The 13,475-nt window shown below is 52.3% G+C and overlaps 1 protein-coding gene across 5 annotated transcripts in view; it reads left to right on the top strand.

Moving 5' to 3' along the window:
* The window catches only part of MEF2D (myocyte enhancer factor 2D), a 176,907-nt gene that overhangs the window by 34,609 nt on the left and 128,823 nt on the right, over positions 1 to 13,475 (top strand). The window lies entirely within an intron of this gene.

Genomic DNA, 13,475 nt, shown 5'->3' with positions numbered 1-13,475 from the left:
GCTTTCGTGCAGTCGGATATTTATCAAAAGACTGAACCCCCTCGATTACCACATTAACACGTCTTTAATTGCATGCATACGTAGCATACCTATCGGCCCGGAGCTAGACAGTCTTCTGGTCCTCCGCACAGCTTTTCTCTTCAGTTCCATCCACGAGCCCCTCATTAAGGATCGCAACCCAGCTTTCAGCACTAAGCTTGCCGGCTGGTTCTCCCAGTAAAAAGCGGGTGTTGGTGTGGGATTTATGGGCCTTTGGGGCCACGTCCACACCAGGGTTGAAGATGTTTAAAAACCAGTTTAGCTAACCTGTTGTAAAACCTTTCTGTGTTGTAACGTGTGTGTTGGTTGAGACGAAGTCTAGGAGGGAACCTAGTGTTCACTGTGACCCACTAAAATGTGTTCTGCTACAATTTGCCCAGGCACTAGGGTTTTAATGCAACAGGGAATCAGGTGCAGGCATACCAGCAGAGGAGGATGGTTCGCACACGCACATGTTCATTGCTGAGAGTGATGCTGTGCGAGACCTAACGACAGCATTATATAACACTGCAGCGTACCTAGCGTGTGATTAACCGAAGGCCTTTAAATCATTAATGCCTCAGGAGGGCTGCTGGTAAGTAGGTCAAAAATTAGCAAAGAAAACAGAGCGGTGACTCCTTTGATTGGCCGCGCCTGCCGTTGTCAATTAGACATTGTCACCCTTCTGACTCGGTGTTGACACACCCTGGAAGTGCCTGGTGCTTGGCGCTCCGGAGGGGGCAGTCGCGCCTGGTCTGGTGTCTGACGTTTCTGTGCCAGGTTGAGTTGGAGTTCACCAGGCGCATCTCGACAGTGTCCTGGGTTTCAGAGGCTTAAGGTTAGCTGCATTCTGGGCAGGGCACCAGGCAGCATTAGGCAACCTTAACTCTGTGCTAACGAAGTTTGGAGGCCGTTAATTATCAGCTTTCACAGGCACATCTCTTAAAATATACTGTAGTTACCCAGCCGTACTCAGCTATTAAATGTGTCCCATAAATCTTTAAGTAAAACCACGAGGTACATAGTCTAGGGGACGATGCACTGGACTAGGAGTTCTCCTTGGGTATGTCTACACTGTATTGTGGACCCGGGCTTGTGGATTTGGTGTTTCCAAGCCCATGCTTGAGCATCCAAACTGGGGACCCAGGTCTCGCGGCTCTGCAGGTGTGTCCGTGCTGCACTACGCCCACCTTCCGGCTCAGGTCTGCGTCCACACTGCAAAGTGACAGGGCTTGGCTCCAAGTCACAGTGGGACCCTCCCCTAGTAGGGTCTTAGGCCCTGGGTCCCGAGTGCTTGCTGATCCGAGTCAGACTGATTTGTGTGTGGACGGCAGCGGGGCTTGGGCTCAAACTGGAATCAGAGCCTGGGCTTAGTGTGCGGTGTAGACAGACCCTTTTTTGGCTCTGATGGCAATCTGCTGTGTGACCTTGGCCAAGTCACTTCTCTTCTCTGTGCCTGTCTCCCCAGCCGCCCTTGTGTCTGCCTGTATCTGTGCCGTGCCCAGCACAGTGGGGGTCCTGATCTCAATTGGGGACCTCTAGGTGCTACTGTAACACTAATAATAACTCCCCTGATAAACTTTAAATGACGCCCAGCATAATTCACTTTCATTTCCTTTACCTTTACCACCTCTGCTGCGTTCCCCTGTGCCTCTCTCTCACAGGGAAAGTGTAGGTGAGCAGGTGAGACCTGAATTCTGTCCTGAAGGCTGCAAAAGCCAGTCTCTGGTAAACCGAGGCAGGGAGTGAGTTCCAACCCCAAGTAAACTTAGGGAGGCTGTTAGCTTGAAAGCCATGGGAGTTGCAATTACAAGGAGGAGGGGCCCCAAACAATTAGCAAGAGAGAGGTGGCAACTAACAGGGGGAGGAATGAGCATCAGGACTCCTGGGTTCTTTTCCTGTCTCTCTGAGGGAGTTTGGCCAGCTGGTTAGAGCAGGGGCGCCTGGGAATCAGGCTGTACAGAGCTCTGGGAGAGGGTACGGTCAAGAAGTTAGAAATAGAGGGACTCCTGGATTCTCTGCCTGGCTCTGACACCGATTTACCGGGGGCAAATCACTTAACCTCTGTTACTCATCAGTAAAATGGGAGTAATCACTGTGCCCATCTGTGGAACTGGAAGGGTTGATTGTAAAGTGCCTGGAGGTCTGCCAGAGTGCCTTGTAATTTAGAAGCACTGTGTCTGGCAAGCCGACGGTCGGCCCTGCTAAATTGCCTGGGCCAGTAGGTGTCACTCTGGATCATACTTCTGTTCTGAAGGGCAAATATGAAAACCAGAGGGCCGCATTCTCAGCCGCCCTGTGTCTTCTGCCGCCCTGTGTCTTGTGCTGCCCTGTGCACCTGGGGCGTGTGCTGTGCACTTTGCCTGGGTGTAGATGACTGCCCACGGAGCAGGGCAAGAGTCTGTCAGGGCCTCTGTGTCCTTGGTTCATCTCGAAAACAAATTCAAGCCTAGGGTCTCCCCCAACCTCGTCCCACGCTGTATGTTCTCCTTGCCAAGTTCTGGCCGGGGCTGAGTTTCGTCTGCTGAATCCTCTGGATGGGAATGAGGGAGCAGGGTAGGAATGGTGCGCTGGATGCAGAGGGGCTAAGGGAGGCATTATAGGGTAGGGGGTAGGGGTCAGGAGAGTGGCTGTACTTGAGAGAGGCAATGCAGCCCTGTCAGTAGGTCTGGGCTTGGGCACTAAGATTCGTGGGTTCTGTTTCCAACTCGGCTGTTTGCGCTCTGTGGCAAGGGGCGGCATCACTCTGTGCCTCAGTTTCCCCTTTGGCAAGGGACGTGTAACGATGCTTGCAGGGGGCTGTGAGATCCTCCGATGACACACACTGTAAAGTGCCGAGAGCACCTGGTGTCGTGCAGAGTATGGGGGTACCCGGGCGCTGGGTCTGAGTTGTTTGGGCCGCACCCTCAGATGGTGTAAACTGGTTTGGCTCCTTCGATACGCTCTTGCCTGTGTGGGTAGGTGGGGGGTATTTCTGCCGCATCCAGATGTGTGTGGGGGCGAGGGAGGGCATTCCGGCCACATCCAGATGTGTGTGGGGGCGAGGGAGGGCATTCTGGCCACATCCAGATGTGTGTGGGGGCGAGGGAGGGCATTCCGGCCACATCCAGATGTGTGTGGGGGCGAGAGAAGGCATTCCGGCCGTGCCCAGGTGTGGAAGGCAGGGTGGATTCATATGGATCCCAGCTGGCGGGGGAACGGGGGGTGGCAGGAGAGGCGGTGCTCGTGCTGCAGTCAGGTACCTGCCCGTCCGTGCCACGGTAACGTCTTTTTGTAGACGCCCCAAATATTTTGTTCGTTAACGTTTTCCGTTGCACAGCAACAGGCAGCGCGATGACTGGCTTGCGTTGGGCTCCATGCGAAATGCCTGTCCCTCCTACACCTCCCGCTCCTACTCATCATGCTCCCCCCCACCCCCCCCAGCTACCCCCACTCCTGCAGCATCCATCCAGCTGTCAGTTTCACTTCTGTATCTGCCCTGGCAAGAAGGAAGTTGGCCAGTGAGAGTGAAACTCGGCGGCGCTAACGGTCACACATCACCCCACATTCCCCCCTTCGCATCCCGTGGGCCTGGGGCGGCCTATGGCCGCTCTCGCAACACCTGCTCTCTCAGTCGCTGCTGCGTCGTCCATTGAGCTACCCTGTCACTGTCCCGTGGCCCCCGCCAGCCCTCCCTGCCACCTAACAATTGTCCCTCTAGCTCGGTGACCTAGCCCATACCATGACACCCTGCTCCCTCCCCGTGCTATAACAGGAAAACGTTTCAGGAACCCACCCAGCCTATAAAGAAAGAGGGAGGGATGATACCTGCCCCCCGAATACCTGTTCACAACTGCCAGGTGGAGAAACTATGGTCCCCGTTTTACTGATGGGAAACTGAGGCACAGAGTGACTAAATGACTTACCTAAGGTCAAGCAGGGAGTCTATGGTAGATCAGGCAACTGAACCCAAGTTTCTAGTGGCCTGCAACTTGACTCTAACCACTGGACCGTCCTTCCTTTCCTAACCTCATCTTTCTCCCTCCTGCTTTTCTCTCCACCTACACCTTCCCTGCCAAAAAGATGTGGTTTTACACTGAGCGGTGTCTCAAGATCACCGTGACCCTGTATCCCCTAGCTGTGCTTGGGGCCATAGTGTTGACCTTGACGACTGACATCAAGCTAAAAGCCACCTTTGCCTTGCCTCCACTAGGGTTTTACGCCAAGATAGCTATCTTCGTGTGAAACGCCCACCTGTCTGCGCAGGGGAGACCTAGCCTCCCCTCTGTCTCTAGTCTGCTGCCTCCCTCATTCTTGTTTGTATGAAGGTAGCAGCAGCCGACCTCTGAGAGCGCCAACGCAACCATTTCAGCCGCCACCTCTGAGAACCAAGCCCCCAGAGGCCGGCGGGAACGCGCTCGCTCCCCCTTTCCGTGACACCTCGCCCTAGCGCATCACCCGCCCCTGTTCTCACGGCCGCAGTGACGTTCCTATGGGAGCATGCGGGCTGGAACGTCCACGGCGTTGCCCGTTTCCCTTCTGCTGGGGAAGTGTCGTGCCGCCCCCGCTTTCTGATCTCTTCACAGACTTTCCTTCCTTCTTGCCTTCTGAAGGCAGAGCCGAGAGGCAAAAGCCCCCTTTGGCCTGATGGAGAGCTTGGGAAACTCCCACTGCCCCCTGGCCTTTGAATATCAGGCCATGTGTTTATTGGCCTGCGATGGAGAAGAGCTGTTCCTGGTGGACGCCTCGGTCCCTTGAAGTGGCTCTGGTCACCCGCTGGCTGTGCCAAGGAGCCTTTAAAATGAGCAACTCCGCGATTTCTCCCCATTTTGAGGTCTCTTGACGCCGGCAGGGTGGTGTTAACAGAGCCTTTGTGGAATGAGAATGAGGTCCTGACTTTCTCTGTGTTAAGTCTGGCCCGTTGCAAGACAGGAAACCAGGTACCTAGGGGCCCTCAAAAATCAGAGCTGGCTTAGGAGTCGCATGCTGCCCGAATGATGGGGAAGTGTGGATCGGAGACCAAAGGTTGTGGTCCAGGCTCGTTGCTAGAGGAAACTCAAAAAAGGGAAGGGGAGATTGCGGTAATGCCACCCTTCCCCCTCTGCGATCTGGGCCTGGTTCTCACTTGGACTCAGATCCCTTTAGGCTGCTCTGACAGAGTAAAGCGGGTGGAAACAGCCCCCTTAGGTGTAGGGGGTGGTCTGGCGGCATGGCTGGAGTGCTCCGATTTGTGCATATTTGCTGCTTCCCAGGGCCCGTAGGGGCTTGTGGGGAGCAGCGTGTAAGTTAGAGCAGCTCTGAGGTTGCTCTAGCAAGCTGACGCCAGGAGCCAGGCAGGCCACAGCATGCAGTGAGGTGGTTTAAATCCACCTTCCCCCCCACTCCACCCCTGCCCTGAGTGCAGAAACAGAGGACCCGAAAATCAGGCCCTGTGTCTTAACAGACGTCCCTTAAGCTAAGCATGAAAGCCAGGCTGCCGTGAGCCCCACGGCCTCTGGGGAAACCGCAGTTAAGAAATCCTCCCTGGGGAGTTGGCCTTTTGCAGTGATTAGCCACGTCCTCCTGCCAGCCAGCTGCCCACGGGCAAAGCAGTGGAGAATGTGGTTCCCATGCAGGGAGACAGCAATGGGGAAGGTATTGTCCCAGTCGTTTCACATCAGTGGACTCATTAGCTCACGACTGATTTAATGATGGGGCCGGGGCTTCCTCTGAGTGCCTTAAAGACTTCAGCTGATGACTCATGGGGCAGTTTAATACCAAACCACCTTGTTCCACAAGAGGCAGATTTCCCAAGAAATTGTACGGACCTGAGCCCCCCGCAGAGACTAGCATAGCATAGCAAATCCTCACAGAAGGGAGGGGAGTGTGGTCTAGTGGCTAGAGCAGTGGGCTGGGAGTCAGGACCCATGGACCTTGTCTATACACCAAAGTTGTGCTGCTTTAACTACACCGATAGCAGTAAGCCGCCCTCCCACCCCCCAAGTGGATGCAGTTCTATTGGTAGCATACAGGCATAGCTTCTATATGGATAAGGGGATAAGCTGTACCGCTATAGGGCACCTTTATACCAGTCATACTCCACTGGGGTGGTACTGGTATTACTGTACTGGCGAAAAAATCAGTCCCCGGCCCAACATGATTATCCCAGGACAAAGCCCGGGTGCAGACCAGCCCTTGGAGTGTAGTCCTGACTTTGCCGGAGGGTCTGGGCTAGTGAGAAGATGGTGACCAGGGCTGCCGGGTTCTTGCCCTGTCTCAGTCACAGCGAGATGTGCCCTTTCCTTCAGTCTGTTTGGCCACCTTTGTGGCCATTTCCCTCTCTGCCAGAATGGAGGCAGTCGGACCCGCCTGACGGGGGTGAAGCGGAAGCGTTTCCGTTTTCAAAAAGGAACGAGTTTCCGTTTTCCTTCGGGATCTTTTTCAAAAGTTTTTATCCAAAAGGTTCTTCCTTTCCTCCTCTTTCTTTCCCTCCCTCTCTCCCCCCTTCCTTTCCTATTTTTTCACTGAAAAGGAGGGGGGAGGGAAAGGAGGAACAAGACAGCCCCATCCCCCGCCACAAGCCAACCCTGAAAATATTCTGTTTTGTCCAAATGATTTTTTGCAAATATTTCCATTAGCCTCTTTTTTTTTTTTTTTTTTTTTTTTTGGACATTTTAAAAATGAAACGTGAGCCAAATACGGCTGGATTGGACTTGCTTTCCCGAGCTCCGCATGCTGTGAGCTCCAAAATTGTGTCCGTTTGAACCGTTCTAGTCCCAGCCTGGCTGCAGACTGGCCAAAACGCTCACTGCCCCCCCTTCCTCCGCCCCCACCTCCCGCTGCTGTGCCAGGGTGCACTGTGTGACCTTTGGAAATCTCCCAGTGTCCACCGCTTCTGGGAGCTGTGCCCGGACGGCATTGCAGTGGGAACTCTCGCACAGAACTAATGTGGACGCCAGGCAAACTTGTGAAGTTCCTTAACTCAGAGCAATGAGGTTCGTTAGGGGGGTGGCTGAGCTGTCTGTGCTTAAAACAGGTCCCTCCAATGGGTCAGTAAGTGTAGCATACTTGCAGCCTTTGGGCTCGGTGCTTCAGAGGGAATGAACGGAACAGGGCAATTAATGAGTGATCCGCTCCTGTCATACAGTCCCAGCTTCTGGCATCGAGATGAATTAGGAAGGTGCCCGGAGCCTGTTGACCCTGAGGCCAGTGAGTTTTGCTGTTGATTTCATTGGACTTTGGATTAGGCTGTCCTAAATCCAACCCCCTGCTCCCTCAGAACCACTGTCAGGTTAAAACTATCCTGGGACTAATCCAGGGTCACCAAGGCCTTCCCATGTGTCACTACGCTGCCTGTCATAGCCAGTGCGAATGCCACAGCAGTAGAGGGAATAGAGCCCGCAGTCTCTTGATCCAAGAGCACAGGCCTCCTGAGTTTAAGGAGAGTCACCATTAGCAAATAGCAATATAAGGCATATGACACACAGGTGAGCAATTCCAACTGAATGCACTGACTTGAGGATGATAAATGTGCATGCACACACTCTCTGAACCCCTCCCCCCAGTCATTACAATACATTTTAAGACACGTATTTTAACAGTGAAGGCGATTAACCGTTTGAACCAACTACCGTGGGAAGCAATGGATTCTCCATCTTTTGGTGTCCTCAGATCAAGACTGGCTGTCCTCCCGGAAGAGATGCTGTATCCAAACACAAGTTATTTGGCTCAGGGTACCTTAGTGAAAGCTAATGGGGCTGGGCTGTGCAGGAGGTCTGGCTATATAAGCGACCAAAAATCGTTGCCACGTGACGGTTTGGTGCTTTAATGCGAAATGTCTTGGGGGGTCTCCATGTCACCACTCAGCAGACAAGCCAAGGTTCCAACGGGACTCGGTTGGCCCCGCTGGGTCAGGCAGGCAGTCTTTCTAAGGGCTTCTTGTATCATTAGATGCCCCTCCCTAGGGCGGAAGGGCTTCTGAGCAATGAGTGAGGACCCTAGAGACCTGGATTCAGTTTTTAGCTTTGTTTCAGACTCCATGTGTGACCAGGGGCAAATCACTTCCTTCCCTAGTACCTCCACTGTAAAGTCAATATTACACCATTAAGAGCTAGAGGTCCCTGTCCTGCCTCCCCCCAAGGTCACATTGGCAGGGACCTTGGTTTTTTTCCACCTTACCCTGCGGCTTGGGGCATGGGTCACTTGCTAGGATCATCTGGGTATATCTCACTTAATCAAGTCCCCGCCATTGCCAGGGCCTCGGGCATTGATGCATCTTGGTCCCTCCTGTTCTCTGCCTGTGGCACGTGCTAGTTTAGTCTCCTGTGGGCTGTGAGACTGGTCTAATTTTGGTTGTTGGTGTTAGTGTGTGGGCAGAGGTTAGTGGCCTGTGATTAAACAGGCGGTTGGACTAGGCGGTCTGGTGGCCCCTTCTGGCTATAAACTCGGTGGGTTTGTCCACATTACAATGTGAGCTCAGGGTGAGGAGGACTCGAGTTAGCAGACCCAGGGTATGTTATCCGAGGGCTTGAGCATCTACACTCGTTTGTAACCCCAGGTTAGGAAGTGTTGAGCCCTGGGTCCCAACCTGGGGCTGCAGCGTCTACACTGCATTATGTGGGCCCAAGTCCAACCACTGGTATCACAGACTTCCTGCCGCCCTCCCAAAAGGTGGCTGCTCCAGCACTTTGTTTGTGGTGCAGTGTGGGAAATCTTGACTGTTCACCAAACTTGACTGTCTAGAGGACAGAGAAAGTCGGCGTGTGGGATACTTTCGGCAGACTCCCGGCGCATGAATCCAGTGTGGCTGCGTCTACACTGCAAAGTAACAGAGCTTGAACTGTGGGTTCCGGCTTGACTCCGGCTCTGCTCCTCCATCCCTGTGCGGGCCTAGGACCCTGGGTCCAAGCCCTGGGTTAGTGCAATTTGTGTGTAGACAGAAGGGGGTTAGGCTTGAACCTGGGTTCCAACCCTGGGCTTACACTGCAGCATATCCTATAACTGAGATCAGGGCCCCATTCTGCTAGGTGCTGCCCAGACACGTAGGGCGAGACAGTCCCTGCACTCAAGGAACTTACAAACAAATCCTCAAAACAGATAAAGGGGAAGCAGAGAGGGGTAGCAACTTACCCAAAGTCTGACAGCGGATCAGCATCAGCAGACCCGGGGTTGGAGCCCACAGGGCAATGCCCTGATCATTTATTTGCCTTGTTTCTGTGCCTATTGTCTTGAATCCTCATTATGCTGGGAGCTCTACAGACTCACAGCAAACGAAGAGCGGGGGCCCAGATCCTGAAATCGATGGAAGTTAAGAACCTAAATATCTTGGAGGAGTTGAAGCTGGCAGTCTAAAAGATCAGATGTAACCGGGGGTGGAGAGAAACAAGTGGGGGTTGGGAGCAAACACAACTAACCACATGGCCAGCAGTCCTGGGGGTGCAGTGATTGTTTACAACAAATAGTAACAAGGCTGTGGGAAAGAGGGTGGCAATCAATTGTTCTGTGTCCGCTCAGGGTCGGATGAGAAAGAATTGGCTTGGCTTGCTGGAAGGGAAGGTTAGGTTGGATATTAGGAAAAGCTTTCGAATTTTAAGGGGAGGGGGGTGGTGCTCAGCACTGGATCGGGGAAGCTAGGGAGGTTACGAAATCCCCGTCATTGGAGGTTTTTAAAGATAGTTTGGGCAAACACCTGTCAGGGATGGTTGGATACCCTTGATCCGACGCTGGCACGGGGGATGGACTAGATGACCCCTGGAGGTCCGCTCCAGCCCCACAGTTCTGTGGTTAATAGAACCATTCGTTCCATAAAAATGTTGAAATAAGCAGAAAAGACGACGCTGCTGTCTAGTGTGTAGGCTTGGTAAACAATAGCTGACATCTACAGCAGTTGCCAGGCTGTGGAAAGGAAGTGGTCTAGTGGTTAAGGCACGCGGGCGTCCTGGGTTCAAGTCCTTGCTCTGCTACAGCTCTTGGGTAAGTCACCTAGTCTGTCTCTGTGCTTTACCTCCCCTTCTGTGCCATGGAGATAACAGCGGTGCCTTACCTCACCGGGGTGTTACCGTGTTAAAGAGCATGAGGTGCTCAGGTGGAAAGTTGAACTCCTGTAGGAAGCTTCCAGTGTAGACAGAGGCCATGTCTATAGGCTGTGCCGCTGTGAGAGCACTCGTGTAGCTGCGTTATGCCGACGGGAGAGACCTCGTAAATCCAGCTCAATGAGCAGCAGTAGCTATGTTAGCAGGACAGCGTCTTCCGCCCGACATAGAGCTGTCCACACGAGCATTGATGCCAGCAAAATTTACATCGCTCGGGAGGGGAGGGGGGATGTTTTGCACACCCCTGAGTGACAAAAGTTTTGCCCACAGAAGTGCTAGTGTAGACATGGCCATAGCCTCAGTCCAGATTATTGAGCCTCATTCTTTCATTTCTCCTACCCCTTGAACAGTCATTTCCACCAGTGCAAAGTGGTCTAAAATGCTGCCGGATCAGAAGAGTAGCATTTCACACCCATGTTGCGCTCACTCGACACTGGCGGAAGTAACTGCACAAGTGCAGAGCAGCAGAGGATCAAGCACTATGTATAATATAGTGACCACTTTACTCCTCACTGAAATGCTTCCACCTCTGACTGGGAATGCAGCAGCTGTTTTAACAACATGCGGCAACCAACACGTGCAATTTTTTTATTGTAACCCTTGTGATAATTTGGTCTTTTAAAGCCCCAGCATCTGGACTCAGGAAATAGAACCTCAGCTTTCATTTTCTTTAAAAAAAAAAAAAGTTTCTAGCCCTTGTACGTGCAATAAAATGCTTGAAAATGTGGCTGCTGAAAGCTCTTAAAGCAGAAGGCAAATTAAAAGAACCCAAAGATGTCATTTTAAAAATACCCTTGTGATTTCTAAGACAATCTCAGGATATTTTGGGGGCCTGTCTCACAGTTATTGAATGCCTGGTGGTTGCAACACTGTTAACGGTGGGAGGAAATGTAAGCCTGGTGTATACAGAGATTTTGTACTGGTACCACTACATCTGTGAGGAGTGTAATTTTTTACCGAAATAGCGACACCAGTATAATCACCAGAAGTTATAAGCGTATAAAGGCCCTTATGCTGGGATAACATGTATAGGAATAAGTGGTCTCAGTATAAGCACGTTGATACCAGTACAATTGTGCCCACATTAGGGGGTTTGCACCACGGTGACTGTACTGGTTATGTATACGCGTATGGCCAGGACATTGGGGTTAACACCCTGACTCCAACTTGTGATATCTGGGTAGGCCAGGTGTTGCTGTGGGTTGTAGGTGTAGGTTGAAAGACAGAACCCATCTCCACTCAGATCAAGGGGCTGCTCGCCTGGAATGACCCTGATTATCTTGAGGTCTGAAAGGATTGCAGTGCGTGGAGTGCAAAGATGTGTTTGCTGACGGCAAGGGTTTGTAGTGGCATTTTTTTAGAGCCCTGCGGATGTGCTCTGAAGACAGCACGGAGAACAGGGGCAGGGAAAGAGGCTGGAGATGAGGGGAGCGGACGCGGTGAGGGCTCAGCGTTGCAGAGCAAACCCTGCATAATGACCTAAACCACACGTTCACACATCCTCCACCCACACTGCAGTCCCCATCCTTTCACACTTCAGGGTGTTGGCAAAGTGCTCTCTGCACAGCTCGGCCGGGCACTCGGGCCAACGTCTCATGCCCGCTTTAAGTTCAGGAGGGCTCATTCTCAGAGCAGTTGCTGCTGAGATCACTGGGAGCTGCACGTGCCAATACGGTAGCCTCTAGAGGCCCTGACCAAGATTGGGGCCATGTGTTGCACAGACACATAGTGAGAGACGGCGCCTGCCCCAAAGAGCTTCCAGTCTAAATAGGCAAAAGGGAGAGAAAGCGGCTCGGCCCAGGTAATGCAGGAAGCCTGTGTGAGAGCCAGGAATTGAATCCCTATCACCTGAGTTCCAGTCCAGTGCCTTATCCATAAGACCCTGGCTTTGTCTAGACTAGAACTTTTGTTGGTAAAACTTTTGTTGGTATGGGGCGTGGGAAAAAAACCACACCTCTGACTGACAAAAGTTTCACCGACAAAAGCGCCGCTGTGGACAGCGCTATGTCAGCAGGAGACACTTTTCCCACCGACACAGAGCGGCTACACGGGAGACCTGACAGCGGCGCAGCTACACTGGTACTGTAATGTAGACATAGCCCCAGATTTCCTCCCTTTGAAATCCCCTTCGCCTCTTGTGATGGAGTAATTGGTCAGATCTGAGGCCTTAATATCTTTGGACAGCTCCTCTCTATTAAGGAAAGCAGAGGGCCAGAATCTGAGCTGACGGGAACTTAACACACACACTGCCCCCCATAAAGTGCCAGCTAGCCGGTGGAGGATAATTATGAATCCTATTCCGTTGCTACCCCAGATCCAACTGAGGAAAAGGGTTGGAATCTCCCTCCACCCCTTCTCTGTCGATTGGAGCTAAGCAGATTTACTCATTTGCTTCAGGAAGCTGGAAAACTTTGCAGCTCATATGTCTGAAGGGATCCGGCCCTCATGTTTCAAGGCTTGATGTGTTCTGACAGCTAGAAAGCTGTCTGTGCCTCAGCTGTTTTGGGGAATTGTGTACAGCGTCTTCCTCTGGCAGGCCATTGGGTGAGGGAGATATTTGTTACAGCGAAGACTTCGGTTACGAGACGGGGCCCTTAACTGAACCCCTCCAGCTTCCAACAGCCCTGAGCTGTGCACGTGGATGAGGTTTTAAGCTGTGCGATTCTCTGGTCCATCTGCGCTCAGACTGCGTTTTGTAACATCAGGAAATGAGCTGGTAATGGGAGGGGTAGGCGGCTCAGTGAGAGGAAGGTTGGCTTTGTGGTTAAAACGGAGGACTCAGAATCAGAAAAAGTGGGCTCAATTCCCAGCTCTGCTGCAGACTCCCTGTGTGACCTTGGACAAATCACTTAGGCCTGGTCTCCACCGAAAACTTAGCTACGTCGCTCAGGGGTCGTTTAAAACGCCGTTGTTTAAAAACGTTCTAGCTAAACTGTTTGTTTTTTGATGGGACATGGGGGTTTTCATACAATTACAATTTTCACCAGAAGGGTCTGTGATCCATGGAAAATTTTGATTTTTCCTTCAAAAAAAATTGAAGCCCAAACCTCCAGAATATTTCAGTTTGGGCATCCTGGGGAAGTGCCTTGTGGAATTTGTAGTTCAGCTGACTTACGGTTCTCATTCTCCTCTGTGAGCTGGGCTCCCTAGCCAGACTGCATCTTCCATCATGCAGCACGACTGGCCAGGGACTTCCAAGACGCACGTTCCCTTTCCAGGAAGGGAGACCGCCGTGCGTTGTGGGAGATGTAGTCGACCAGGGAGCCAGCCTATAGAGAGAAATGGGAGTGCGAGGCGCCGGAACGACAACTCCCATAGGACACGGAGTCAAAATATTTCAGTATTCAAATTGTTGCTTAAAAATCAGACTTTTCTGCAGGAAAAAAACCCTCATTTTCTGACACCCCC

This window comes from Emydura macquarii, unplaced genomic scaffold (genome assembly GCF_026122565.2).
Source record: "Emydura macquarii macquarii isolate MOO-44397 ecotype Brisbane River unplaced genomic scaffold, CSIRO-AGI_Emac_v2 contig_2924, whole genome shotgun sequence".
In the NCBI taxonomy this organism is placed as follows: Eukaryota; Metazoa; Chordata; order Testudines; family Chelidae; genus Emydura; species Emydura macquarii.
The sequence above is the reverse complement of the archived record's forward strand: the minus strand, read 5'-3'. Positions and strand labels throughout refer to the sequence as shown.